This window comes from Ambystoma mexicanum, chromosome 3p (assembly GCF_040938575.1).
Source record: "Ambystoma mexicanum isolate Mex_15411 chromosome 3p, UKY_AmexF1_1, whole genome shotgun sequence".
In the NCBI taxonomy this organism is placed as follows: Eukaryota; Metazoa; Chordata; class Amphibia; order Caudata; family Ambystomatidae; genus Ambystoma; species Ambystoma mexicanum.
In genome coordinates, this window is record NC_090925.1 from 182,408,336 (window position 1) to 182,434,020 (window position 25,685).

A 25,685-nucleotide genomic window follows, 5' to 3' on the forward strand; every position below is an offset into this window, starting at 1 on the left:
ATAGATGGGGAGTGATGTGGAGGTGTGGGCAAGCCAACATTTCTCTTGGGCATGTTGGTCTGGCAGCTGGGCAGTCAAATTTGCATGGCTGGGTCCACCAGGGCTTCTTGGGTTTGTGCATGGCTGTGAGTGTATGACAGCTGCACATAACACCTGGTAGATGCATGCCAAGGGGGAGGGGGGAGCACTCGTGTGTGTCTCCATGGCATCATTGACTGTGCAGAGAAGGGTGTCCAGTGGGCATATGTGTGTGTGTGGATATTTGTGGTGTCTGTTTCTGTATGTTTCGAAGGGGGGGCCACTCAGGGGTGGCAGTGGTCTGCCCTCGGGGTAGCGTACCAGTGAAGGGCTAGTAAGACTTGTATATACAAAAAAAGGGATACTGGTAACGCAGGGCACGGCCCATAAAAACTCATAGAGAGTTAAGTCCTGTATGGGTCCTATTACCGAAATAACCTCATTGGTTATATAGAACACTACACCCATTTGTATATTTCAAAGTCATAACCTCGCATAACAATTGAGTTTTGTGTAAGATAAAAAACATATTTAATACGAGATATTTGCACATACAATTAAGTCTAACATGTAATACACATACATAACAATAAGTGAAATCATTGAAATCATATATTAACTGGTTGAAGCCATATACTACACATATATATAACAATAGGTGAAATCATTGAAGCCATATATTAACTGTCAAATCAAACACTTTTAACCAAACAAGGCCAAAGGGCAAAGAAACGAAAGAAAAAAGAAAAGGGAAGATGCCGGACCAAAGCCGGACATAAGTAGGAGTTCTTAAATTGTTTTTAAGCTTGCACTATTACTTAACAACAATAAGAGTTCCTAGAATACATATTCCTTTGAAAATGAAATTCCAGGGTGAAAATATTAGGAAGCTGGGATTGGGTCTGCCAACGCATCAGAGGGGAGTTTTCAGAACCCAAAGTAATAAAAAATGCCACTGCTGCGTGTCCTTTAGCAAATAAAGCACAAGGGGCAGGGTTCGAGACCCAAAATGGGTGAGGCGTGTTAGTTAAGAGCCTCCAATGTCCTCTGATCAAGAAAGTGCGTTTCGGCAGTGGTAACAGTGCGGAGAAAGTGGAATCTTCACAGTTGAAAGACTGTTCCGCCTTCGTCAGGGCAATGAGTAGCAAGACCCTGTTATAGTGAGATGAAGGAAAAAAATAGAAAACAAGTGCATGAGGGTATAGAAGAAAAAAGAAAACGAATTGCTGTCAATAGAAATACAATGTAAAGAGGTTATGAAATAAACATATACAAACTTGAGTTTCAAGTGTAGGGAAAATACGCAAATGTATGTGTGCAAGTATAAGATCATGGTCCTGTATGCACTAAACTGTTAAGGGCCATGTAATGTTGAGCCTCTAATTCTGTTTCTGTGTCTTTGACTGACATCCATGTGACATCATTCACTGTATGGGTTCAGCGTGGCCTTGAGCTATTAAGTGGGGCCAAAGTTCTTGTGTGGTGCTGTGCCATGTCTGTGTTTGTTCTGTCGTGACACGTTCTACTCACTGCCCTCGCCAGGTGTCCCTGCTCTGACCTCTACTGCTCCAATTCCCACTATTCCCTCTAGGTGCAGCACGCTGCTGCACTTGTCCTCCCATGGCATCAGTCAGACTGGTAACGCGCTTCCCCCACCAGTTGCCATGCATTGCTTGCAGTGGGCTGACAGCAGGCTTCTGACCCTCAGGAGGAGGTCATCCCACCACTTGTGGCAGTCACATGGGCTTCTTCCTCCCAGATTGCATTCTTCCTGATCTGGGTGCTGCGGCGGTGGTACGTGGCAAACAACTCTCCTGCATGTTCTAGTATGCAGTCCGTTTGGATGGTCAACTCGGGTTCTGTGCAGCATGCTTTGCGCTGCCATCTCTCCGGAATGCCATGGCTGGCGGTAAGCTGGGAGTGTCTGCAGGTCCGGATGGCTAGTGGAAGTTTGATTTTCAGTGAATTGTGCTTCTCAAAATGTCCACCAGCGAGTTTCCTGTTCTCGCGATGACGTTGTTTCCGGTCCCGCTATTTCCGTAGGCACAATTTACAGTGCTGCTGTTTCCATTCTTTCATGCCAGAAATGGTGCCACCGGCACTGTAGCTTACAGTGCGTCCAATTTCTGGACCTTTTCACAGTGATTCTGTGGTGCCGGTGGCACAGATTCCAGCATGAAAGAAAGTGCGCGGCCGACAGGTCGTACTAGGCCGGTGGTCCCATCGTTACGGGGGACGGAATCAGTGCCACTGATACATCGGAAACTCCAGGATATTTGCAGCTAACTCGGAATGAGGCACATTGTTTACTTTATTACACATAGTGCATGCTCATGTTAATAAAGCCTTTCCTGTTCAACCAAATTCAGTATTAAAACGCTTACCATATAAAGATATAATTGCTATTTAAATACCACAAAATTATATAATATATATTTTTTTTATATAAGCAATTTGTATTATTTTTTCAGTTTACAAACATCACAGCACACCCGACAAGGAAAGTTACAAATGTCCAAACATCGTGTGCATTAACATGTATTTACCACTGCCATCACCTTCCCCTCTCTCTTAACCTGAGCTTACTCTGTTGCACCTTTAATTATATTCCTCCAGGGGCACCCCTCCTTCCGTGCTCCCAGAGGGATCATGTTCGCTTGGACTGGCTCGGGTGGGCTCGGTGAATGTGGCCACTCGCTGTCTCCAGGCCATCAGCGTTCCCACTTCATCATCCTCCCCCCTGTAGGCCGCCTCATACCATGCTGCTGTTTCCGCTTCAGCCCATTTCAGAAGTTCATGCCACAACACCTCTATCCTGGGTCTCTGGCACACTTTCCACCCCATAGCTATTCTGCGTTGGCCAGAATGTAAGCCACCCATGCTTCATTTTACATGGTCTGGTAAATCCTCCCACCATGCATGCCCACACAGATTCTATGTCTAACTTAATACCTTTCTCAGAGAAGCGGTGGGTGACCTCCCCCCAGAATTTCTGAATCTCTGGACATGCCCAAAACATGTGTATCATCCCCGCGTTCACTTCCCCACATTTGGGGCACGTTTGTGTTTCTGTGCTGTTAAATCGGGCTATCTTTTGAGGGGTCATGGACGCCCCATCGGTTACATATAGCTGAATCTGTTGTAATCTAGCGTTCCTGGACAACATCTTGTAGTACCTCTGTGCTCTTTCCCATTGCCCATCCTGAATGGGTTCCCCCGTGTCGTCCTCCCACTCCCGTCTCAACTGGGTCACCTCCTTCCCCACCCTGGACATTACCAGTTCATAAATCCGGGATACCTCATGCCCTCCTTCCGAGATATCATATATTGTCTCTATGGTCGAATCTGGTTGGTCTTCTGGTACCATTTCAGACCATGAGGCTCTTATCTGCCTTACCAGTCTAGTGTGGGTAATATATTGCCCAGGGTGTACTCCGGTTTCTTCCATTAGTGTTGTGAATTCCAGTTCCCTCCCTTCCCGCCACACATCTCCCAGTGTTGCTATGCCCACCAGTTCCCAGTGTCTACGTATCGTCTTTCTTAGTTTTTAGTCCACTCCCCTCAGTGCCACTAGCTGCACTTGGGGGGGGGGGGGAGGAGGAGCACGGAGTCGGGTTCTCCATGACCTGGCATGCCTTACGCCATATCTTCCACCCCAATTCTAACAGCTTCGATCGCCCTTTTTGCTCTGATTTGGGCAGCCATATCAGTTCTTTCAGGAAGAAGGGTGCACATTCAGACCGCAGCAGTCTGGACTCTGCTGTTGTGTCTTCAGATAACCACTTGGCCACATACTGTAGTTGCCCAGCCAGATGGTATATCTCGAGGTTAGGCAGTTGTAGGCCCCCTCTCTCATACGCATTTTGTAATTTCCATAAGGCAATCCTATTTCTGGTGGTGTGCCAGATGAAACCTCTGCATATGCGCTGTAGTTTACCAAAAAAGCGTTTGGGCACCATATATGGCATATTCACAAAAAAGTGCAACAGCCTAGGCAATACAACCATTTTCAACAATGTCACCCTTCCCATCATAGCCAGGGGGAGTTTAGCCCAGAACTTCATGCTGTTTTCAATGTTAGCTATTGCTTTCTCTGTGTTGTGTTCATCTTCTACCACATGGTAAATATCAATCTCTAAGTATCTGAACATACTAGTCTCCCAGGGAATTTGTAGTACCGGCAGGTTATCTTGTGCAATTCCTTTGTATCTGCCTAAGGGAAATATGCATGACTTCCTGGGGTTAACCGCGATGCCGGAGAATGACGCAAATCGTTGCATTACTTCTAGGATGTATTGCAGGTTTTCTTCTGGATACCTCCGATATAGCAGCATGTCATCTGCATACAGTGATATAAGGTGCGGCCCCTCCTAGTGTGGACCCCTATCTCTTCATAGTGTTGCCTCAAATATATCACTAGGGATTCCAGTGCGAGGATATACAGCATCGGAGACCTTGGGCAGCCTTGTCTGGTGCCCCTACTGAGCTGCCATTTATCCGAGATGATCACTCCCGTTTTGACCCTGGCAAGCGGCGAGCTATACAACAGCTTCACCCACCTCAAGTACCCAGGCCCCATTCCATATTCCGTCTAGGCTGCCATCAGCCAGAGCCACTTTACTGAATCAAAGGCTTTCACCGCATCTAGTGAGACTATTGCCTTTTTGTTTGCATCTCTTTCTGTCTGTTCCATGATGCGATGGAGCCATCTATGGTTATCGGCTATACTCCTACCCAGAACATATCCTGTCTGATCATGATGTATCAGTTTGCTTATAACCCATCTAAGTGTGTTTTGCTAGCACTGCCGTGAGTATTTTACTATCCTGGTTTAGCATGGATAGCAGTCTGTATGACCCACAATCTGTGCTAGGCTTATTTGGTTTGAGAAGCAGGATAATTATTGCCTCTCTCAGGGATTCCGGTAGTTTCCCTACCTCAAAAGCCTAGTTTTGCATCGCCAGTAGCGGCGGGTGCACCTCCAACCTGTATGTTTTATAAAACTCACTAGTGAGCCCATCCGTTCCTGGGGCTTTGCCAGTAGGCAATTATCTGACTACCATTTCTAGCTCCTCTAATGTAATGGGGGCGTCTAGGCTCTCTTTCTCTTCAGCCCTCAGTTTAGGTAACCCGATGTCCTCTAATATCTCTCTTATCTCATTCTCATCCGACCCTCCTGTATCTTCGTATAAGTGTTGGTGGAATTCGAGGAATATCCCATTTATGCTCTCTTGGGTATCCGATATTTGACCACTCTCTTCCCTTATCTCTCTTATCGCTGGTCTAGGCGTCTCCTGTTTGTATAGCCATGCCAACAGCCTTCCCATCTTATCTCCCCCAGTGTGTTGCCTTTCTATGTATTTCTTGTAGTTTAAGTTTCATAGTCTCTCCCAGTGTCCCCCACATTCTTGTTGCAATTGGCTCATAGCTTCGGCATCTTCCTGTGAGGTGTCCCCTTTGTTCATAATTGCTTCAAGTTTCTTTTCTGTTTTTTGCAGCTCTTTTATTATGTCCCCGTGGAGCCCTTTGGATTTTGATATTGCTGCCCCCTCACCACTACCTTAAATGCCTCCCACAGGGTGCTTTCCGATGCAATGCTGGCGGTGTTATTTTTGAAATATTCTATTATCTCCTCCCTCAGGTCCTCCCTGAACTCTGTATCATTCAGTGCTTCGGCTCTGAGCCGCCATGTTGGGATCTTGGCTCTGGGGGGCTGATGTTGCATGTTAAGATCAAGGGTGAGTGGTCCGATAAGACCCTTGCTTTGTATTCCGAGCTCGCTATCTCCCCGGTAAGTTCTGGGTTGACGAACATGTAGTTTAATCGTGTGTACAGGTTTTGTGGGGCAGAGTAATGTGAATAGTGTCTATCGTATGGGTGGTGCAGTCTCCATACGTCTTCTAACTGGAAGTCCCCTATCAGGGTCTTCAGCATTTTGACTGTGGGGGTGGGCCTGACTAGTTTTTTGTCTGATCTGTCCACCCTGGGGTCTAGCGTGCAATTAAAGTCTCCACCTCAAATGAGCACGCTTCCCAGGTATGGACTAACTTTACCATACAGGGCCTTAAAGTGGGCCACTGTGTCTTGGTTCGGGGCATATGTGTTAATGATACACAACTCCCTGTTCTCCAACATTCCCCGTATCGCCACCATTCTCCCGTCTGCCTCCACTGTGCACTGCAATAACTGAAAGGGTACATGTGGTGCAATCCAAGTGATTACCGCCCTGGCATATGCCGAGTACGTTGCTCCAATAATGGTAACCTTCCATTTTCTCCTTATCACCTCTGGTTTTTCTTTTTTAAGATGGGTTTCCTGGAGTAAGGCAATATCTCTTTTTTGCCTCCTCAGTTACATCATGATCTTGTTTCTTTTCAAATAGCTGTTGAGTCCCCTGACATTCCAGGTTGCTATCTTAAGGTCTCCCAGCTCTCATCCATATCCTGTCCCGCCTCTGACCTTCCATGCTCACCAACAACCTCGTTGCAGCGCGTGGATATAAGCATGTTCCCTTACAAACCGTACTACAAACTCCCCAACTCCCTCGCCACCCCCCACCCTCCCCAAACCCAACTGTTGCCCAGCTCCATCCCTGGATCTCAGGCTATCCCGCATTTAGTCCTACCCTGGCTACGCCGGTATTAGGAACCCAGCAGGGGGTTGCCGCACTACTGGCAACCTAACTAGTCTATCTAATGGGGTGCGAGTTGGGTCCTTTGTGTCTACCGCATTTAGACTACGTTATGCCCTGCCCGGCCATGTACACTGCCCTTCATCTTACTGCTATATACAGATCTATATTCAAGTCCCATTGTCATTGTTTATACAGCACCTCAGTCTTTGTGATCGCCACTTCACTTGTCCTTTCCGCCATCGCGCTGATCGTTCGTCTTCGATGGGTCATTCTGTGCATCCAACCAGTCCATAGCTTCTTCCGGAGTCTCAAAGAACAAAGCCCTGTTTTTATGAACTACTTTCAGTTTTGCCGGGTACATCAACATGTATTTGTAGCCCGCTTCACGTAATCTTCTCTTAACTGCTCTGAAGTTTAGTCCACGTCTTTGCACCTGAAGAGTGTAGTCCGGGTATGCTGTTATTGATGCAGATGCCCTCCGCATTGTACCTCCTTCCTGGAAGTATTCCAGGATTTTCTCCCTGTCTCGGTAATTTAATATCTTGCCGATGATCGCCCCGGGGGGCTCCTGGCGCCAATTTCTCTGTCAGTGCCCGGTGTGCTCTCTCCACCGCGAATCCTTGGGTGAGTGCCCCTCCTTCTATTTCTTGTAGCAGCATAGTTTTGATATAGTCAGTGGGGTTTGTACCCTCCTCACCTTCCCGGAGCCCTACAATTCGTATGTTGTTTCTTCGGGCCCGTCCTTCGGCTTCCTCAGCCCGGTTTTCCAGGTTGCTCACTTGTTGACATAGTGTGTCGATCTCCGAAGCATTTGCAGAGCAGGCGGTTGTATTCGATTTGACTTCTTTCTCCAGCTCGCCTGTGCGTTCCGCTATCGCTCTTATGTCTTATCTTAGTAAGTTAACATCCACTTGTACTGCGTCGATTTTGAATTCTAGGGACGTTTTAAGGTTTGTCATAGCTGCTTCTAGTTTAGATTCCCATGCTACCTTTAGGTCTGCTATTGCATCCAAGATGTGTTGGTCATCACGCGTTGGTGCCGTGTCCATTTGTGAGTTCCTCTCTTTGCTTCTGGCTCCTTCCATTGGTTGTGGTGTTTTGGTATAATCCTCCATAGTGGGTTGCTTCCCCCGTTTTAGGCAGTTTTGATGCCATCTCAGTGTCTTCGGGTGACCCGCTTCGGATGGTCGGAATCTGAGTGTCCGTTAGATGGGCTTGTGCAGCTGTTTTCCCTGTTTTAGGGGCCTCCTGCTGCGCTAGCTGGGGTCCAAATGCGTCTGTCGTAAATGTCGTTCCTTAGTATTTGGTGATTAGGAGCACGTTATTATCATTAGCACACTTCTATGTTTGTCACCATGCTCAAGTATCTGTTCCGTGGCTATTCTTCTTGGGCTTGGGGTCATTTCGTATATCGTCCTACTCTTTGGGGGTGCGCATTTACAAACTGGGGATTTCAGATTCCGTGCTTGTGGTGCGAGTATCCTTCGTGTGCCTTACTGCAGTCTTTTCTATGAGCCCCTTGCTTCCAGGTCTCTTCTTTCATGGCTCCCCTTTACCGGCTGATTGGCCAGTGTAGTAGTTGTATATATCCTGCACTCTGTGTGTACCCTCTTGCTCCAGGGCATCGGACAGTAGATATGTGAGGGGGCCTCAGCAGCGACGCCTTGGTTACTTTAATAGCTGCCCACAAAGTGCGAGCATAGAGTATGCAGTGTAAGCGCTAGACAGAGCTGTGCACTAGCACACCTCTGATGCCATCCGTTCACTGATCACTGTGTCTGTCAAGCTCATGCTCCCACCGTTGAGAGCCTCCATTCAGCAACATTCGCCAGGATTCCACGTTGCTGGCTTCGTTGTGTGTGTGTTAGTTAGTTTTCTGAGTACCGTGGGCACAGTATGGCGTATCTTCTCTCGCGTCTGTGTGTCGTTCACGGCTTCATTTCCCGAATCCAAGTGTGCCTCCCTCAGGGTGGGGTCGCACTATTCCGACCCTGAAGCCGAGCTGATCTGGGGCTCAAATGCACTCAAGGACCCGTGTGTGCGTTAGACCATTGCTCCGGTGCACGGCAGCCTGCAGGTCTGCGCTTTCACCATCAATCACAGATGCTATTCTATTAAGAACCCACAAACTGCCTCATCTCACCGTTGCACATCGTAGGGGCCCAGCGTGTCCCGTAGTCTGCTCCATTATTGTAATGATGTGCAGAATGAGTGTTCTGCTGGTCCTCATTCGGCATTTGGTGTTATCTCGTACCGCTGCGGATCGCGTGTATCAGTTCCTTTGTCCACCGACCGTGGCCATTTTGCTTCAACTTCTTCGGGACCTTGATTATTCCATTTCTCACATAACTTCCACAGTGCTAATCGGAATTAGGTCTAGAGTTGCACGTTACACGCAGTGTCCGTTCACACAGTTTTGTATTCGCTTTAATGGTTTGTACACCTCCTACATCAGGTGGGCTTCTCAGGATTGTGTCCTGAACAGCAGGAGCTATGGAGTTTTCCAGCTTATCCCATGGCTAGTTAGCCATGCCCCCCAAAATTAAATTATATTTAATTTACTAACACGTATTGTCTATTTACTTTATTTACTATTAAACTATTGCTTTTATTTCTTCACCACCACAACTCCAAAATGTATATTGCTGTTTCCACTGCTTGCTGATAATGGACATCGGCAGGGGGTATTATGGGTTGTGATAGTGACCCTTTCCCAACTTAGGAGTGGGCCATTGTCCTACGATAGTGACCCCTCCATTGGTCTATAAGGCTTAAGCAATTCAGTGCCCATGATCGAAGGCAAGATGTTAGGTTATCCATTTAGTACAGAGGTACAGCGCAACTAACACCAAAAAGGCAACCTGGCGTTACAATTCTGTGAAGGTACCGAAAGGCCGAACACAGGAAGTCAAAAGAGCAAGGTTTTTAAAGCATGTCTAAATTGCAGGTGGGCCACCATGGATCGAAGTGCAGTGGGCAAAGCATTCCACAATTTAGCAGACCTTAAAAAAAATGAATGGCCAACAATTCGGACAATCCATAATTTTGCCACACAAATGAGAAATCTGTCCCCAGAACGCAGAGTGGCCAGGAACATGAGGCCTGAACTTATGCTGCAGGTACTCAGGCCCCACAGCATGGAAGGCCCTGTGTACAAGACACAGAGATTTGAAATGCACATGCTTGGTCACAGGAAGCCAATGAAGAGCATGACATGATAGGGGAGATGTGTTCCGTGAGAGGGGTGCCGGTAGCTAGCTAGGCAGCAGAATCCGGTAGGGTTTGCAAGCGGTCTGTACAGATAGGCTGGTTGCGCCAAGTACAGGGAGTTGCAGTGGTCAATACGACTACGAGCTAAAGCTGCAACCACAGGAGCTCAAAGATGACAGGGAATAAACTGCACCACTTTTCTCAGAATCTTCAGCTGGAAATGGCCCGCCTGGCACACTGAGCTAATCTGGGAAGACATGGAGAGGGAGGCAGAAAGTTTGACACCAAGATTTTCAAGTCTCAGCAGGGATAGGGATAGAACCAATAGACGAAGGCCAAAAAGAGGGAGTGCAGAGGAAGGTGGTGGAGGCAGACCCCCCGACCAGAGCCTCGATTTGCTCCCATTCAAATTGAGCCAGTTGTCGCTCATCCAGCTCCCAACAGCCTCAGTCCCTCAGCTGAGTGGCATGGGAAGGGTGGAGAAGATCCAGACGAACTATGATCTGCGTATTGTCAGCATAAGAGTAGCACCTGAAGCCGTGGGAGCGGAAGACCGCAACAAGAGGCTGGATGTAAATATTGAACAGGGTAGGCGAGAGGGCAGAGGCCTGAGGAAGCCCACAAACCAAGGAAGAGAGAGCAGAGTAGAAAAACCAAAGGGATTGCGACAGCGCGATTGGAAAGGAAGGAGTGAAACTAGGAGAGAACTGAGCCAGAGATCCCTGCAGCAGAAAGACGAATGATCAGGATGGAGTGGTTGCCAGTATTAAAAGTCGCCTCCAGGTCTACGGAATCCATGCTGCCACTCCTCCCTGATCAGAAGTCAGTGTCAGATCATCCAGCGCAGAGACCAGAACAGTCTCGGTACCGCAACTATGTCTAAACCCTGACTGAAAGGCATCAAACAAAAGCGTGTATTCAGAGAATCTCCCAAGCAAGGGTACAACCTGTGATTCTGGCAGTTTCATAAAAAAGGTAGCAGCGAGATAGGGTGAAAATGTGCAGGAATCAAAGGATCGAGAGAGGGTTTTTTCAACAAAGGAATAACCAAGGCATGTTTAAGCTCTGAGGGGATCACACCTGTAGAGCAGGAGTGATTAATAGCAGCCGTAACAATAAAGGCCAGAATTTCTTTCACTATTTTAAGAGGGATGGCATCAATAGGTGAGGCAGATTTAATTCTCTCCACAGCCGAGGAGATGTCAGTAGCCGAGAAAGATGGAAGAGAGTCCCAACGGGATGCAGAGACAGTCAGAGACACAGGAGAATGCAGGGGTGCTGGAGTATTCGGAGAAGCCGTAGCCTCTGCGGTTTGATTAAGAACAAGCACAATATGCTCACGAATATCGCCTGTTTTGTGAATAAAAAAATCAGCAAGCGAATCACATAAAATTTGGGAGCAAACAACCTTAAACAGTTCTTTAGGCCGATTAATGGAATTCTGAATTTGAAGAGTGAAAACATTGTTTTTGGTCTGATTAATAGCTTGGTGGTAGCTGGACGTAATAGCACAGAATGCTGCCGTGTCGCAGGGGGAATAGGAGGAGTGCCATTTCCGTTTGGCCTGCCTGCGTTTGAGACGAAGAAGTTTAAGATCGCCATTACACTAGGGCTCCGAAGGCCGACCCCGCACTCTGATGCTTTAAAGAGGGGCCTCCATATCAGTCACAGTGGTGAATACCTGAGAGAGCAGAGGTCCGGACAAGGAGTGGAAAGACACAGATCATTAATATGGGCAGCAAACTGGGAACGGTCAAATAAAAGCCAATTGTGCTTTCACACATTCTGATTACAGGATGTGGGGACACGGTCAGTAAAATTATAAACAAACGGAATAACAAAATGATCAGACCAAGTAATCTTGTAGGTGCTGGCAACTGAAATATCAGTAAACTTAGCAAAAATTAGATCAAGGCAATTACCTAAGATATGGGGGGGGGGCTCGGAAACAAATTAGCCACAAGGTTAACAAAACTCTCAGTAAAGGCTGGATTGGAACCAGAGGGACGATATGCAATAAGGAAATGAAGAGTCCTGGAGGGAGATAAAACCATGCGTACCAAGAGAGCCTCTGTTTTACAGTTAACTACCAAAGGAATCGCTGTAGATGTAAATCTGGTTTGGTTTGGAAAATACATTCAACACCACCCCCATGGCTATTGGATGCCCGATCAGACCGGGAGTTTATTATAGCCATCAGGCAGCATAGTCATTACAGCAGGCCCCGAAGAGTCGGATTGCCAAGATTCAGCGACCAGCAAACAATCAGGCCTCAAGTCAGACAAAAAGATCAAAACAATCAGACGCATGACCCACTATGGACCTGACGTTGCACAGCAGGCAATGCAGCTGGGTCAAATTAAGAGATGGCATCACTACCCTAGCCACAGGATTGGCCACAAAGCCAGGGCAGGATGTTACAGAGATGTCCAAAGCAACTAGACATTTCCGTGTAGCAACAGAGAGGTGGGAAGATAATATGAAGACCAGATACCCTGAAAAGAAATGGTATTCAGGACCCACTCATTTGAGGTAATTTACTCCCCTCTTTATGGAGTGTGCTTTGGGATGGTTGGACTTGACCGAATGGCCAGGGGTGGATTGCCCTACAGGGTTCCCAGTAGGCCTCTGTATCATGGGCCTTTATTTCCAAATTGTCAATGGAAAAGGGGTTGGGCTTGCTCAAAATGTGTAGTATGGGGCCACTTTGAACATTACTTCCAGGGACTTTTTTGGTTCCCAGTCCACTCCTGTGTATGGCGGTCTCAGCAGAGAATTCCATTAAGCTTAACGCCTCCCTCTCCTTGGGGGGAAACACTGCTGTTACCATTGCTGCTGTGAAAAAGAGAGGCTCAGGAGTATCCAGGCTTTGAAAACTTCATCTTCTTATATTCTTTAAGGGCTCATCAGCCTTTGATCCTAAGAAGCATACCAACGTCTTCTGAAAAACTTAGAAGCACATCCAGGTTTAACATGTTAGAATGGATGTGGTGCTCAAAGAGCTACCCGGGCAGTGGGCCTTTTCCAGGCCCATCCTCAAGATCTGCTGTGTAGCATCTATGCCATCCACCACCATTTCAATGGCTACTTTCCGCGCCCATCCACTGGATTGGCTGTGCAGCATTCTTGCCATCCACCACCATTTCAATGGCTACACAGGCAGTGGGCCATTTCCAGGCCCATCCACTGGATTGGCTGTGTAGCATTCTTGCCATCTCCCACCATTTCAAGGGCTACCCAGGCATTTCCAGGCCCATCCACTGGATTGGCTGTGCAGCATTCTTGCCATCCACCACCATTTCAATGGCTACACAGGCAGTGGGCCATTTCCAGGCCCATCCACTGGATTGGCTGTGCAGCATTCTTGCCATCTCCCACCATTTCAAGGGCTACCCAGGCAGTGGGCCATTTCCAGGCCCATCCACTGGATTGGCTGTGCAGCATTCTTGCCATCTCCCACCATTTCAAGGGCTACCCAGGCAGTGGGCCATTTCCAGGCCCATCCACTGGATTGGCTGTGCAGCATTCTTGCCATCCACCACCATTTCAATGGCTACAGAGGCAGTGGGCCATTTCCAGGCCCATCCACTGGATTGGCTGTGTAGCATTCTTGCCATCTCCCACCATTTCAAGGGCTACCCAGGCATTTCCAGGCCCATCCACTGGATTGGCTGTGCAGCATTCTTGCCATCCACCACCATTTCAATGGCTACACAGGCAGTGGGCCATTTCCAGGCCCATCCACTGGATTGGCTGTGCAGCATTCTTGCCATCTCCCACCATTTCAAGGGCTACCCAGGCAGTGGGCCATTTCCAGGCCCATCCACTGGATTGGCTGTGCAGCATTCTTGCCATCTCCCACCATTTCAAGGGCTACCCAGGCAGTGGGCCATTTCCAGGCCCATCCACTGGATTGGCTGTGCAGCATTCTTGCCATCCACCACCATTTCAATGGCTACAGAGGCAGTGGGCCATTTCCAGGCCCATCCACTGGATTGGCTGTGTAGCATTCTTGCCATCTCCCACCATTTCAAGGGCTACCCAGGCAGTGGGCCATTTCCAGGCCCATCCACTGGATTGGCTGTGCAGCATTCTTGCCATCCACCACCATTTCAATGGCTACAGAGGCAGTGGGCCATTTCCAGGCCCATCCACTGGATTGGCTGTGTAGCATTCTTGCCATCTCCCACCATTTCAAGGGCTACCCAGGCAGTGGGCCATTTCCAGGCCCATCCACTGGATTGGCTGTGCAGCATTCTTGCCATCCACCACCATTTCAATGGCTACACAGGCAGTGTGCCATTTCCAGGCCCATCCACTGGATTGGCTGTGCAGCATTCTTGCCATCCACCACCATTTCAATGGCTACAGAGGCAGTGGGCCATTTCCAGGCCCATCCACTGGATTGGCTGTGTAGCATTCTTGCCATCTCCCACCATTTCAAGGGCTACCCAGGCAGTGGGCCATTTCCAGGCCCATCCACTGGATTGGCTGTGCAGCATTCTTGCCATCCACCACCATTTCAATGGCTACACAGGCAGTGGGCCATTTCCAGGCCCATCCACTGGATTGGCTGTGCAGCATTCTTGCCATCCACCACCATTTCAATGGCTACAGAGGCAGTGGGCCATTTCCAGGCCCATCCACTGGATTGGCTGTGCAGCATTCTTGCCATCCACCACCATTTCAATGGCTACACAGGCAGTGGGCCATTTCCAGGCCCATCCACTGGATTGGCTGTGTAGCATTCTTGCCATCTCCCACCATTTCAAGGGCTACCCAGGCATTTCCAGGCCCATCCACTGGATTGGCTGTGCAGCATTCTTGCCATCCACCACCATTTCAATGGCTACAGAGGCAGTGGGCCATTTCCAGGCCCATCCACTGGATTGGCTGTGCAGCATTCTTGCCATCCACCACCATTTCAATGGCTACACAGGCAGTGGGCCATTTCCAGGCCCATCCACTGGATTGGCTGTGTAGCATTCTTGCCATCTCCCACCATTTCAAGGGCTACCCAGGCATTTCCAGGCCCATCCACTGGATTGGCTGTGCAGCATTCTTGCCATCTCCCACCATTTCAAGGGCTACCCAGGCATTTCCAGGCCCATCCACTGGATTGGCTGTGCAGCATTCTTGCCATCCACCACCATTTCAATGGCTACAGAGGCAGTGGGCCATTTCCAGGCCCATCCACTGGATTGGCTGTGTAGCATTCTTGCCATCTCCCACCATTTCAAGGGCTACCCAGGCAGTGGGCCATTTCCAGGCCCATCCACTGGATTGGCTGTGCAGCATTCTTGCCATCCACCACCATTTCAATGGCTACACAGGCAGTGGGCCATTTCCAGGCCCATCCACTGGATTGGCTGTGCAGCATTCTTGCCATCCACCACCATTTCAATGGCTACAGAGGCAGTGGGCCATTTCCAGGCCCATCCACTGGATTGGCTGTGCAGCATTCTTGCCATCCACCACCATTTCAATGGCTACACAGGCAGTGGGCCATTTCCAGGCCCATCCACTGGATTGGCTGTGTAGCATTCTTGCCATCTCCCACCATTTCAAGGGCTACCCAGGCATTTCCAGGCCCATCCACTGGATTGGCTGTGCAGCATTCTTGCCATCCACCACCATTTCAATGGCTACAGAGGCAGTGGGCCATTTCCAGGCCCATCCACTGGATTGGCTGTGCAGCATTCTTGCCATCCACCACCATTTCAATGGCTACACAGGCAGTGGGCCATTTCCAGGCCCATCCACTGGATTGGCTGTGTAGCATTCTTGCCATCTCCCACCATTTCAAGGGCTACCCAGGCATTTCCAGGCCCATCCACTGGATTGGCTGTGCAGCATTCTTGCCATCTCCCACCATTTCAAGGGCTACCCAGGCATTTCCAGGCCCATCCACTGGATTGGCTGTGCAGCATTCTTGCCATCCACCACCATTTCAATGGCTACACAGGCAGTGGGCCATTTCCAGGCCCATCCACTGGATTGGCTGTGTAGCATTCTTGCCATCTCCCACCATTTCAAGGGCTACCCAGGCATTTCCAGGCCCATCCACTGGATTGGCTGTGCAGCATTCTTGCCATCCACCACCATTTCAATGGCTACAGAGGCAGTGGGCCATTTCCAGGCCCATCCACTGGATTGGCTGTGCAGCATTCTTGCCATCCACCACCATTTCAATGGCTACACAGGCAGTGGGCCATTTCCAGGCCCATCCACTGGATTGGCTGTGTAGCATTCTTGCCATCTCCCACCATTTCAAGGGCTACCCAGGCATTTCCAGGCCCATCCACTGGATTGGCTGTGCAGCATTCTTGCCATCTCCCACCATTTCAAGGGCTACCCAGGCATTTCCAGGCCCATCCACTGGATTGGCTGTGCAGCATTCTTGCCATCCACCACCATTTCAATGGCTACAGAGGCAGTGGGCCATTTCCAGGCCCATCCACTGGATTGGCTGTGTAGCATTCTTGCCATCTCCCACCATTTCAAGGGCTACCCAGGCAGTGGGCCATTTCCAGGCCCATCCACTGGATTGGCTGTGCAGCATTCTTGCCATCCACCACCATTTCAATGGCTACACAGGCAGTGGGCCATTTCCAGGCCCATCCACTGGATTGGCTGTGCAGCATTCTTGCCATCCACCACCATTTCAATGGCTACAGAGGCAGTGGGCCATTTCCAGGCCCATCCACTGGATTGGCTGTGCAGCATTCTTGCCATCCACCACCATTTCAATGGCTACACAGGCAGTGGGCCATTTCCAGGCCCATCCACTGGATTGGCTGTGTAGCATTCTTGCCATCTCCCACCATTTCAAGGGCTACCCAGGCATTTCCAGGCCCATCCACTGGATTGGCTGTGCAGCATTCTTGCCATCCACCACCATTTCAATGGCTACAGAGGCAGTGGGCCATTTCCAGGCCCATCCACTGGATTGGCTGTGCAGCATTCTTGCCATCCACCACCATTTCAATGGCTACACAGGCAGTGGGCCATTTCCAGGCCCATCCACTGGATTGGCTGTGTAGCATTCTTGCCATCTCCCACCATTTCAAGGGCTACCCAGGCATTTCCAGGCCCATCCACTGGATTGGCTGTGCAGCATTCTTGCCATCTCCCACCATTTCAAGGGCTACCCAGGCATTTCCAGGCCCATCCACTGGATTGGCTGTGTAGCATTCTTGCCATCCACCACCATTTCAATGGCTACACAGGCAGTGGGCCATTTCCAGGCCCATCCACTGGATTGGCTGTGTAGCATTCTTGCCATCTCCCACCATTTCAAGGGCTACCCAGGCATTTCCAGGCCCATCCACTGGATTGGCTGTGCAGCATTCTTGCCATCTCCCACCATTTCAAGGGCTACCCAGGCATTTCCAGGCCCATCCACTGGATTGGCTGTGCAGCATTCTTGCCATCCACCACCATTTCAATGGCTACAGAGGCAGTGGGCCATTTCCAGGCCCATCCACTGGATTGGCTGTGTAGCATTCTTGCCATCTCCCACCATTTCAAGGGCTACCCAGGCAGTGGGCCATTTCCAGGCCCATCCACTGGATTGGCTGTGCAGCATTCTTGCCATCCACCACCATTTCAATGGCTACACAGGCAGTGGGCCATTTCCAGGCCCATCCACTGGATTGGCTGTGCAGCATTCTTGCCATCCACCACCATTTCAATGGCTACAGAGGCAGTGGGCCATTTCCAGGCCCATCCACTGGATTGGCTGTGCAGCATTCTTGCCATCCACCACCATTTCAATGGCTACACAGGCAGTGGGCCATTTCCAGGCCCATCCACTGGATTGGCTGTGTAGCATTCTTGCCATCTCCCACCATTTCAAGGGCTACCCAGGCATTTCCAGGCCCATCCACTGGATTGGCTGTGCAGCATTCTTGCCATCCACCACCATTTCAATGGCTACAGAGGCAGTGGGCCATTTCCAGGCCCATCCACTGGATTGGCTGTGCAGCATTCTTGCCATCCACCACCATTTCAATGGCTACACAGGCAGTGGGCCATTTCCAGGCCCATCCACTGGATTGGCTGTGTAGCATTCTTGCCATCTCCCACCATTTCAAGGGCTACCCAGGCATTTCCAGGCCCATCCACTGGATTGGCTGTGCAGCATTCTTGCCATCTCCCACCATTTCAAGGGCTACCCAGGCATTTCCAGGCCCATCCACTGGATTGGCTGTGCAGCATTCTTGCCATCCACCACCATTTCAATGGCTACACAGGCAGTGGGCCATTTCCAGGCCCATCCACTGGATTGGCTGTGTAGCATTCTTGCCATCTCCCACCATTTCAAGGGCTACCCAGGCATTTCCAGGCCCATCCACTGGATTGGCTGTGCAGCATTCTTGCCATCCACCACCATTTCAATGGCTACAGAGGCAGTGGGCCATTTCCAGGCCCATCCACTGGATTGGCTGTGCAGCATTCTTGCCATCCACCACCATTTCAATGGCTACACAGGCAGTGGGCCATTTCCAGGCCCATCCACTGGATTGGCTGTGTAGCATTCTTGCCATCTCCCACCATTTCAAGGGCTACCCAGGCATTTCCAGGCCCATCCACTGGATTGGCTGTGCAGCATTCTTGCCATCTCCCACCATTTCAAGGGCTACCCAGGCATTTCCAGGCCCATCCACTGGATTGGCTGTGCAGCATTCTTGCCATCCACCACCATTTCAATGGCTACAGAGGCAGTGGGCCATTTCCAGGCCCATCCACTGGATTGGCTGTGTAGCATTCTTGCCATCTCCCACCATTTCAAGGGCTACCCAGGCAGTGGGCCATTTCCAGGCCCATCCACTGGATTGGCTGTGCAGCATTCTTGCCATCCACCACCATTTCAATGGCTACAGAGGCAGTGGGCCATTTCCAGGCCCATCCACTGGATTGGCTGTGCAGCATTCTTGCCATCCACCACCATTTCAATGGCTACAGAGGCAGTGGGCCATTTCCAGGCCCATCCACTGGATTGGCTGTGCAGCATTCTTGCCATCCACCACCATTTCAATGGCTACACAGGCAGTGGGCCATTTCCAGGCCCATCCACTGGATTGGCTGTGCAGCATTCTTGCCATCCACCACCATTTCAATGGCTACAGAGGCAGTGGGCCATTTCCAGGCCCATCCACTGGATTGGCTGTGCAGCATTCTTGCCATCCACCACCATTTCAATGGCTACACAGGCAGTGGGCCATTTCCAGGCCCATCCACTGGATTGGCTGTGTAGCATTCTTGCCATCTCCCACCATTTCAAGGGCTACCCAGGCATTTCCAGGCCCATCCACTGGATTGGCTGTGCAGCATTCTTGCCATCCACCACCATTTCAATGGCTACAGAGGCAGTGGGCCATTTCCAGGCCCATCCACTGGATTGGCTGTGCAGCATTCTTGCCATCCACCACCATTTCAATGGCTACACAGGCAGTGGGCCATTTCCAGGCCCATCCACTGGATTGGCTGTGTAGCATTCTTGCCATCTCCCACCATTTCAAGGGCTACCCAGGCATTTCCAGGCCCATCCACTGGATTGGCTGTGCAGCATTCTTGCCATCTCCCACCATTTCAAGGGCTACCCAGGCATTTCCAGGCCCATCCACTGGATTGGCTGTGTAGCATTCTTGCCATCCACCACCATTTCAATGGCTACACAGGCAGTGGGCCATTTCCAGGCCCATCCACTGGATTGGCTGTGTAGCATTCTTGCCATCTCCCACCATTTCAAGGGCTACCCAGGCATTTCCAGGCCCATCCACTGGATTGGCTGTGCAGCATTCTTGCCATCTCCCACCATTTCAAGGGCTACCCAGGCATTTCCAGGCCCATCCACTGGATTGGCTGTGCAGCATTCTTGCCATCCACCACCATTTCAATGGCTACAGAGGCAGTGGGCCATTTCCAGGCCCATCCACTGGATTGGCTGTGTAGCATTCTTGCCATCTCCCACCATTTCAAGGGCTACCCAGGCAGTGGGCCATTTCCAGGCCCATCCACTGGATTGGCTGTGCAGCATTCTTGCCATCCACCACCATTTCAATGGCTACACAGGCAGTGGGCCATTTCCAGGCCCATCCACTGGATTGGCTGTGCAGCATTCTTGCCATCCACCACCATTTCAATGGCTACAGAGGCAGTGGGCCATTTCCAGGCCCATCCACTGGATTGGCTGTGCAGCATTCTTGCCATCCACCACCATTTCAATGGCTACACAGGCAGTGGGCCATTTCCAGGCCCATCCACTGGATTGGCTGTGTAGCATTCTTGCCATCTCCCACCATTTCAAGGGCTACCCAGGCATTTCCAGGCCCATCCACTGGATTGGCTGTGCAGCATTCTTGCCATCCACCACCATTTCAATGGCTACAGAGGCAGTGGGCCATTTCCAGGCCCATCCACTGGATTGGCTGTGCAGCATTCTTGCCATCCACCACCATTTCAATGGCTACACAGGCAGTGGGCCATTTCCAGGCCCATCCACTGGATTGGCTGTGTAGCATTCTTGCCATCTCCCACCATTTCAAGGGCTACCCAGGCATTTCCAGGCCCATCCACTGGATTGGCTGTGCAGCATTCTTGCCATCTCCCACCATTTCAAGGGCTACCCAGGCATTTCCAGGCCCATCCACTGGATTGGCTGTGCAGCATTCTTGCCATCCACCACCATTTCAATGGCTACACAGGCAGTGGGCCATTTCCAGGCCCATCCACTGGATTGGCTGTGTAGCATTCTTGCCATCTCCCACCATTTCAAGGGCTACCCAGGCATTTCCAGGCCCATCCACTGGATTGGCTGTGCAGCATTCTTGCCATCCACCACCATTTCAATGGCTACAGAGGCAGTGGGCCATTTCCAGGCCCATCCACTGGATTGGCTGTGCAGCATTCTTGCCATCCACCACCATTTCAATGGCTACACAGGCAGTGGGCCATTTCCAGGCCCATCCACTGGATTGGCTGTGTAGCATTCTTGCCATCTCCCACCATTTCAAGGGCTACCCAGGCATTTCCAGGCCCATCCACTGGATTGGCTGTGCAGCATTCTTGCCATCTCCCACCATTTCAAGGGCTACCCAGGCATTTCCAGGCCCATCCACTGGATTGGCTGTGCAGCATTCTTGCCATCCACCACCATTTCAATGGCTACAGAGGCAGTGGGCCATTTCCAGGCCCATCCACTGGATTGGCTGTGTAGCATTCTTGCCATCTCCCACCATTTCAAGGGCTACCCAGGCAGTGGGCCATTTCCAGGCCCATCCACTGGATTGGCTGTGCAGCATTCTTGCCATCCACCACCATTTCAATGGCTACACAGGCAGTGGGCCATTTCCAGGCCCATCCACTGGATTGGCTGTGCAGCATTCTTGCCATCCACCACCATTTCAATGGCTACAGAGGCAGTGGGCCATTTCCAGGCCCATCCACTGGATTGGCTGTGCAGCATTCTTGCCATCCACCACCATTTCAATGGCTACACAGGCAGTGGGCCATTTCCAGGCCCATCCACTGGATTGGCTGTGTAGCATTCTTGCCATCTCCCACCATTTCAAGGGCTACCCAGGCATTTCCAGGCCCATCCACTGGATTGGCTGTGCAGCATTCTTGCCATCCACCACCATTTCAATGGCTACAGAGGCAGTGGGCCATTTCCAGGCCCATCCACTGGATTGGCTGTGCAGCATTCTTGCCATCCACCACCATTTCAATGGCTACACAGGCAGTGGGCCATTTCCAGGCCCATCCACTGGATTGGCTGTGTAGCATTCTTGCCATCTCCCACCATTTCAAGGGCTACCCAGGCATTTCCAGGCCCATCCACTGGATTGGCTGTGTAGCATTCTTGCCACCTCCCACCATTTCAAGGGCTACCCAGGCATTTCCAGGCCGGTAGCCAGGGATATAATTGTTCACCACAAAGTTGTTCACAGAAACAGTGACAAAAAAATAAATGCAGTACTTTAATAATAGTGGCACATAATGTCGGTCTATATTCTGTTTAAAAAAGAATACTGTAGCCAAAGTGTGGTGGGGGAGGACTAAGAGGGAAGAGCGGAGGTTCAAAGGGTGTCCCCTCAAAGGGGAATAGATCAGGTGCTTACTTCTTTTCTGTCAGTGTGTGTATTCTGTTGTTTTCTTCTGTCATTAAATCTGTAAACAATTTTAAAGAATTACTTCAGTTTAAAGCCCGATGCTGCACGCTTTATTTCACTGGCTTGAAACTCTGCCTTTCATGTAAGCTGCCCACTTCTTCCCTTTGGAAATGTGGCTGTAAAGCAGTGGCTTCTTTGATCATGCATCTCTCTTCCCTCAGCTGAAGTGGCGGATTCCTTATCTATGCATTTGCTCACAGGTTTCAGCTGCACTGCTTGCTTAATCGTTGTATGGCACTACTCTCTGCCTTTCACTTAAGGGCTTACAAAAATAACCAATATTCGATGTCCCCATCACCAACACATCAGTGATTTCCAACAATGTTTCAGGAGTGATATTTTTTAAATGTACCATTATTTTTATCAGAGCAAAATATTCAAACACTCTTTATTGTTTTCAATGACATTTCAACAAGAGAATGTTTTGAAAACGATAATATCACACGCGCCCTGCCAGGCCTCTCCCCACGAGCTGATGTACAGCATTCTCGCCACTAGGGGGTTGGTTGGGTCTGGAAAAGATCCGGGGCTAGGCTGTGGGGAATCGGGGCTAGCTGCCCTTTTGATTGTAGCCCCCGAGCTTCTGTCTGGGGCTACAAACAAAAGAGCTGAGCTACCCAGACAGTGGGCCATTGCCAGGCCTAAACTCAAGATCCGCTGTGCAGCATTCATGCGATCTGCCTCCATTTCAAGAGCTACCCGGGCAGTGGGCCATTGCCAGGCCTAAACTCAAGATCCGCTGTGCAGCATTCATGCGATCTGCCTCCATTTCAAGAGCTACCCGGGCAGTCAGCAGTTTCCAGGCCTAAACTCAAGATCCGCTGTGCAGCGACCTTGCCATCTCGCTACCATTTCTACAGGGTTCCAAAAACGTTGCGAAGACTCTTAACACCTCGCGCAAGCTGGGAATGTGTGAACGTGGCATTTGCATTAGGCACACCAAGTCTCCCCGAAGCAGAGCACCTTTTAATTTTGCCTTCATTTACATGTAGCTTTCTAAAGCGCAAGCCAGGTCCCTGAGGGGTGTCAGAGCGCTGTGTAAGAAATGTTACAGCTGTGCAGACATCTATAAAAGATGCCAAATGAACAAAGTCCGTAATAGGGAGCGAGCATAATGGGGAAGCAGCATATGTGGCATAATCAGTAAAAGCACAGATGCGCAAGGGCTAACGGTATAATCCAGGAAAGCGGGACTGTCGGGTCAAAGAGGCGGGATTAGAGCATAGGAGTGCGTGGGTTACTGGAGTGGGGACATGCTAGCAGTGAAGCCAAAAGCATGTAAATGGCATCCAGTCTTTTTTACCATTGACATTTCACCACGGGTTTTATATACATGCAATCATTTCTCAAGATGTTGCTGCTAAATGCAGTGGGGTGTGTAAGACTGCCAGCATTGCTAAGGGAGCAGCAAGTCAGAATTCGTTTTACATGTGTTTAAATTAAACAAAACTTCTAGCATGTCCAAGTGCGTATGGAGATTAGAAAGGCAGAGCTCCGTATGTGTGAAATGGTTTTTGCCAATCAAAAGTGTTGCAGATTACTTAACTTAAACTTCATATAAAGTAGAGTGTTAAGTTTCTGATCTTGTCATGTTTCAAGGTGCTACCGTCTATTAAAAATGAACCCCAGGCAAAGTGTTTTTGACTGTCCATGTTGTGGGGCTGAAGAGTTTGTGATCTGTGTTATCCTGATGAAATCTACTATAAGAGATTCCAGGGTGTTTGATAAACCAGCAGGAAGGTTATCGCTGGTAAAACTAACCTCTATGTACAGCAAACCCACCTGGACTGCTAGTGTAGGCAGAATAAATAGATTTTAAACATGAGGAAACAAATTACCTCTAAATGTTTATTAACCAGTTACTTATCCAATGTTCACCATTGAGTTTGAAATAAAAATAATGTTGCACGTATCCTGTACAAATATTGCATGCATTAATATACACATGTATTTAACAACTTTATAATAAATCTAGACTTAAATTGCAAAGTCCAAAGGTAAACTGTCACGTGCTTTGTAAACCAATATTTGTGAACACCAACGTGCAAATATTACAACTAACCCAGAGATCTACTATCCTACACTACGCCCAGCATGTTTTGTTCCTTCACTTCAGATTATGTTGTGGAACTTCTTCAGGGGCTTTTTGTTTTTACCAGGCAACTCTTGTACATGTGTATGTACTAAGGTGAACCATCCACTCACTGCCCGCTTTTTTGGGCGGCTCAATGGGACTCAATGCTACTAGGAGCCTTACAATCTAGTTCCCCTATATCAGGGTTGAATCTTTCTCCTGCACACAGTAAGGGTTTCACATATTTCTGTGGGAGTATGGGCTCCAGATTTTAACGGTTAGACTCAGCATTGTAGCATGCACATGGTAGCGTGGGTTTGAACTTCAATTGGGGCACAGGGTGTGAAACCTATTACTGGACTCAAGAGTGTGAGTCTCAGACAGAATTAAATAGATGCCAATGCACAGAGCACATGATTGAAATTGCACTTTGCTTCAGGATGATGTTTCAATGAACTGAGCTGCATTAAATATAATACTAACATACATTAACATATGAATTAACCCAAACCCAGTTAACATGTAACTGAATCCCTTAATAACATTCAGTGCAAATTAGTCCATGATAAAATAAGCTGAATGCAGATTGGGAAAATGCATGATGCCCTTGAAATGGGAATTTAAACGTGCAGGCTGAATCTGCGCTGGGTGATAAACAAAAAACAATGTGAAGATCCGTTCTGAAAACAGGGCATTGTATTTGAGTAGGAAGCGCAAGATAGATGTATCTTTTGCTCTCCAGCAATGAACTCTCATGCCATTTCAGTGGAATGATCTGCTCAAGGGCAAGTGTTTTCCTTGATTGACAAAGGGGTTTGAAAAAAAGGGTTTTGATACAGACTAGCATTTGTTCCTCTTCAGGCACTGGGAGACGAAGGAGCAGAGTTCTGGCTGGGCAAACGGTGTTCAGTGCTGGCAAACTGATTGATGCTGAAGCTGTCCCTATCTGGGTTGATCCTCTGCGAGGCAGGCAGAAAGACAGGCGAAAATTCCCCTGCCAAATTGAGTGGAAATACCACCAACAAATCTAGGTAAATATGAAGTTAAGTGAGGGGCTGCTGATGCGAATGATAACAGATAGTTTAGGTGAAATAGTTCTTTTATTTTTAGGTGCGGTCTATTTTTAACGTGCATGTAATCCTGTGTTTATATTTCTCAAAGTCTTACTGTGTTTTTTTTCAAAGTGTATTTCTCTTTCCAAGTTCCATGATGCCAAGGACAGTTGGCAGGGCTTTGCACAGATAAAGCACTGAAAGCTATTACAAGAAGAAATGTACTTGCACTATGAAGTCCAATGTGTGCATAAGTGTCTCTCTGTGTAATTTGCATACTTCTATTTTACGATTAAAAAACAGATTCAAAAAGTAACTTGGTCTCATGATATTTATTCTGCATTCAGTCCCTTTCATTTGACATGCTTAGAGAGATAGATGTGCGGTAAGAAATATCTCAAAGTAAACTAGCCGCCATGAGCTGCTTATCTAGAGAGATTGAATGATTGTGCAGTATTTCAATCGCATGCTTTACGTTTGTGGAAACTCAGCCAAAAGGGCATACTGTGGTGTTGTACATA

At 49.1% G+C, this 25,685-nt stretch overlaps 1 long non-coding RNA gene across 1 annotated transcript in view; it reads left to right on the forward strand.

The window, feature by feature from the left end:
* Window positions 1-25,468, forward strand: part of LOC138579516 (uncharacterized) — a 69,188-nt gene extending 43,720 nt beyond the window's left edge. Inside the window, exons 2-3 of the long non-coding RNA XR_011304033.1 lie at window positions 24,974-25,143; window positions 25,297-25,468. This is a non-coding gene — a long non-coding RNA (uncharacterized lncRNA). The remainder of the gene's footprint in view (window positions 1-24,973; window positions 25,144-25,296) is intronic.
* Window positions 25,469-25,685: the final 217 nt, after the last annotated feature.